The 5,361-nt window shown below is 35.8% G+C and overlaps 1 pseudogene; it reads right to left on the bottom strand.

The window, feature by feature from the left end:
- Positions 1-4,231: 4,231 nt before the first annotated feature.
- Positions 4,232-4,923, bottom strand: LOC114626490 (annotated as a pseudogene).
- Positions 4,924-5,361: the final 438 nt, after the last annotated feature.

The raw sequence follows: 5,361 nt of genomic DNA, 5'->3' as shown, positions 1-5,361 counted from the left end.
ACAGGAACATTCCTGAGAGGTGAAATTGAATACACTTTATGGGCAGACTGGGAGGCAGATAGCGTTTGGAGAAGCAGAGACAAGTGCAGAGATGGGGTTGAAGGACAGAGTGCAGGGAGAACATCTTCGAATTAAAGGAGGCATTTGGAGAGAGGTGTGGAAACCTAGTACAACAGAAGCTTCCTGGACTGTTTGAAGGTCATCTTAAAGATGACTCACAGTAGTGGGGAATATGGAGTCTCAAGTGTCCATCTCCTGTAACCAGGTGAAGTTTCCAGTGGTGGACTAGGTAACATTCAATTGAGATGTTGGCCAAGAAGGTCCCATGGAAATCCCTAAGCAACTCAGGTTACTCTCTAACAACTGACTAGAGAGCTCCATTGCCAGGGAGAAGAGCCACACAACTCATTGAAGAGAACAGCCACACAACCCATTGAACTTTGAAAAGTCAAGCTGGTGCCTAAATAGAGCCCTCATATTTACATTTTTATATCTTTTGTGTGGGTACTAACAGAAGAAAAACATTGACGCCAACTTAGCCACAAAAACATTTGCAGTATGTCTGACTCCAAAATATTCTACTGCAATTGTGGCACAGAATTTATGGAAGTAACTCACCAATATCTGATTTTTCTCTAAGCTAGGACGAAATAGGTATAAATTTCAAGTGTTTCTCTCTTATGTTCTCTGAATTTTTGTGGGTTGGCATGTTTTATTTAATGTAATTTTACCATTGACATTTGAAAAAGTCTAATTTGTTCATACTGTATAATAAATGGTGGATACAAGATAATTTGATTCATCTAATAAACAGTAAAATAGATATTAAAATTAAGAATACAAACAGAGAATATAAAATATCCCGCTGACTGGAGTACTTGCAAAAGCTGTTTTCAGCTTCCTAGGAATATCTGGCCTTTTGAGTTTGAGCACACAATAGACAAATTATCATTGAGCATTTTGCAGTCTGTTCAGTGCTATTGGATTGGTATCAGTATGAAGTATACTGTAATTAGAAATTAGCCTGTACTAGAGCTGTGCTCTCCAACAGACTTTTCTTTGTAAAACCATGAGTTAAGGCTTACGAATAAACACATTAATTTATACTTAACAGTTCCTGAGTGACAAGAATTTAAATCTCAAATATATTATGTCCTACTATAAATGGGTCTACTATCAAACCGATCTATTTTACACAGAACTCAACTAAAGATTTAATGTAATATATAATTGCTGTTTACTAAAATCTTCTCTAGTTTTCTGCAGAACTGTAATATTGAGATATACTTGGAGTGCTTAGAACACAACCACAGGGTACTTCTGAACACACAGGACTTTAATTGCTTTATCTTGAAAATATGAGCAAATTTCCCATTTTGCCCTGCAATATATTTGTACTTGTTTACATGCAAAATGTATCCAATTAGTAAAAATAAAAATTATGTTTCGGCAATAGGCTAGATTTGTCCTGTGGCACCAAGTATCTTCTACTACAACTCAGAGTTTTCTTATTTATGCGTAATATAATGTAAAATACATGGTTTCATAGGTAACGATTAGTTTTTAGTATAGATACCCTCACAGACATCAGGTCCAAAGAAAACTCAGGACAAATGGCTATCTGTGGTATGTATTAGCATGCTAAAGCTCATGTTGGCCTCCAGGTTTCTTCCTGGGTTTCCCTTCCCCTAGCTTCTCATTCCTATATTACCCTTTTAGTCCAGCCATGTGCTTTCTTGATCCTCTTGTGTCTCCCTCTCTTTGTTCTCTTGTTCCTCCTCTCCCTTTCCTCTCATGGCCTGGTCTAATCTGTTGGCCATGTTTAGTCTACTCCTTTTTCTCCCTGCTCTGGATTTTTCCAGATGCCTCTCCCTCATATTTACAATAAAAGCCTTCCTCTCAAGATATGAGCAGTCATTCCCTTACTTAATAAAACACAAAATTGATCATAATTTGAAAAGATAATTTTAAAAATTACCATTTTTCTATTGGTAATTCTCATTGAATTTGGAGTAACAATGTTGTGCACTTAAAAATGCTCTCTTGCTTTTGCTGGAACTAGAAATAAAGAAAATATTGGCAAATCTGCTTCTTGAATATGAAAGTTTTAACAGTTTACATGTACTTATAAAATTATATTTTTATTGTACATTGACCCTACCAGTGGGTCCTAGTTATTCGTGGGGGCAAGGAGGACTGCAACCTGAAAGAAGAACAGGCGAGAGAGGGAAAGGACTCAAGCAAACATTTGCTTGTCAAGAGTCATGTATTTGAACATGAAATGCTTTTTATAGCATGCTTTACAAGGGGAGGGGGTAAGAGGGGCCAGGTGGTGGAAAAGTACAGAATCTTCTCGGTCTGTGCCTTGAAACATGTCATGGTCTATACGGTACACTGCCTTGAATTATGATCTACCTACTATTCTTCAAAAGATATGGTACACTGCTTTGAGTTATGGTCTCCCTGCTATATGCTGCTTGCCAAGCAGGATCTTGTGGTTGCCAAGCGGCAGGGGACATTGTGCAGGTGGGGAAAGGTAGGGGATGAGGGTAAGGGCAAGGGTCCTGGCTTCTGGCAGTACATGATAATAAGGGTTTTGGAAATAAATATGAGCATTGTCAATCATCTATATATTAAATGTATATAACAAGTGCATATAGTATCTGAGAAATCATAAAATTACATATATGGTATTAACTATAAATATAAATGTAATAATGGTATATATGTGTATGTATGTATATATACATACATATATATATACATATAAATACATATATACATTATATGGCATAGTAAAAGCAAGAAACTGTAATTTATTTTGAATATAATCTAGTACAGACACAATGCCTAATGAATATTATATCAGTACTTGAGGGTCAGGAAGATGAGGAAAGGGGCAAAATTCAAGCCAACTTAGGTTACATAGTTTTTCGAGACAATGGCATAATCTGCAGACGATAAATGCCTCTGAGTTCAACCCAGTATTATAGATACAATAAATGTAATTGAAAAGATTAGCCTTATTACATACTGTTAGTAATAAGACTATATACAAAAAACCTATTCTAAAATTGAGAATTTTTCCACTTTATATTAATGTTTTCCTGTTGTAGAAAATGATGTTATAATACAAATTCTTCTTTCTCTCTTTCTTACTTTTTTGATGATTGACTTGAAGTTTCATATACTTCCATTTGTGTGTTTAACTGAGTAACTCTTTTGAAATTATTTATTTTATTTTTTGAGATTATAAATAATTTTGTCATTTCCCCTTTCCTCCCTCAAAATTCTTCCATACACACTTATTTGCTCTCTTTTATTTTTATTTTTTAAAATAAACAATTTAACTTTATTAAGTCATGACTACAGCCCTTACACTGATTTTTTTAAAAAAAATATTAGTTTAGACTATTATTGAAAGCGAATATGCACAATAAATAGAAAATGGCCTGTGCAGTGCTGGAGACATATTAACTACTTATCTGTGGCCTACAGCAGCAGACAAAATTCTGACAACACAATCAGCATTTGAAAGTGCAAAGCACCTGGGGTGAAGTTTCAAATGTCTAGAAAATAGCTCAGAGCTCTGGACCACTCACCAAATAAAACAAAAAACGAAAAACAAAAACAAAACAACAACACAAAAAACCCCACTCAGTATATCTGGGAAGCAACTTCCCAACAACACTGAATTATCTACTGCTACCCATAAGAACAATTTAAAATACCCAAAGTGCTAAGACTTCATTAGCAGTACTTTAAATCAAAGTTTTTATGTTAAATATATGATTACTCAAATACCGTAAGCCAAATGGCATGCCCAATATCAATGTTACAAATACTCTGAACCTAATAACTTAAACATGATATGGTAAATGTAACACACATTGTATCTCAGCTAACCTTTCAAGTAAGATGAGAATTAAAAAGCTTGTTCATCTTTGTACTCAAATGAGGAATGTGGTATCCTAGCAACAGTGATGACATCCATTATTACAGAGGCAGAAGGAGCCTGGAAATGTGCATGTTACTTAAGAGTTACACTTGATTGAAGAAATAATTCTATGTACAAATGGGTCCATAGTCAATGTGCACATTTTCAATGGAGCAGGCTTAGAATCAAGGCAGGTTTAACAAATGCTTTCTGACTTCTCAATGGATGGCGAAAGGACTTCCTAAAAGTGAACAAACTAGTCAAGAGTAGGTGGAGGCAGCTCTTATTTTCCTCTTAGGTGTGGTGAATTTCATGAAGCGTTAATTCCCGAGGTATGTTTGTCTCTGGACCATAGAGTTTACATGCTCTTCTTTCAAAGGCCGCTACCATTTGTCTCACGACTTCATCGAAGAACAATGTAGCGAGCTGAGAGTGCAGAAGGGAGCGGAATTCAAAAGAAATTGAAAAATCCAAGGTACAAGTTCTTGGATAGCCAAGAAGACCTGGGCTAAAACGCCAAATAGTCTCCAAATGATTGAAAAGTTTCCCATCAGTACAAGATGCCTTTACCAAATGCGGTTTTACCAAGGTTACTATTGATGTGTATCGCTTCAAAACAGGTGGAAACCCAATTTCTAATCGGGTTTTACAATATCCAGATCTCCTTGATATTATACCTGATTTTTTACACCAAGGAACGAAATGCTTATAATCCTCCATTCCTGATACAACATCATACATTTCTTGCATTGAGTACCCTATAATTCTTCTCTCTGAATACTCCTTTCGTTTATTTACTAATGGCGCAGTGATTCTGAAGAAGGTTCTTGCACGGATCACTTTTGGCAAAACTGAGGCGCATGGTGGAAGGGTTCTGTTCATCAGTATACCATACCACAGGGAGAAAAGTATCTGACGTTGCGCACAGACCCCCGTGATGCCTCCCTCGCCAAGGCCCTCTGACTGGTCCGAGCTGCCATGATCATCTTTGTGAAGCTGACTTGCTCTCTTTTAAATTTATGGCCCCTTTTAAAGTTAATTTTTGTTATATGTGCATTTGTGTATGCATATAAAATGTATTTCTAAGTGCATAAATACAACCTCTTTGGTCTCTTAAATGATATTTTTATATATATTTTTAGTCTCCTAGTTTTCTTTGTGTACAGTTGAGAAAACTTTTTATTTTGCAACTGGCAGCAACTATTACACAAACCCATAATCAATCAAAATACACTGATCTGTATTTAACTGCAATTGATTTAACTACAATACAGCTCTCACATCTAAATTTCAAGGATAATTGAAATAAAGGAGACAGAAAGATTATAAGAGCCGAAGGATAGAGAAGTTTGCCAAAGATTTCTCTACTAAGGATGTCAGAAGCTATATCCATAAAGTCTCATTTACCTGACAGCCCAGACATG

Source organism: Grammomys surdaster, unplaced genomic scaffold (assembly GCF_004785775.1).
Source record: "Grammomys surdaster isolate TR1022 unplaced genomic scaffold, NIH_TR_1.0 236, whole genome shotgun sequence".
Taxonomy (NCBI): domain Eukaryota; kingdom Metazoa; phylum Chordata; class Mammalia; order Rodentia; family Muridae; genus Grammomys; species Grammomys surdaster.
This window is presented reverse-complemented; position numbering and strand designations above follow the sequence as displayed.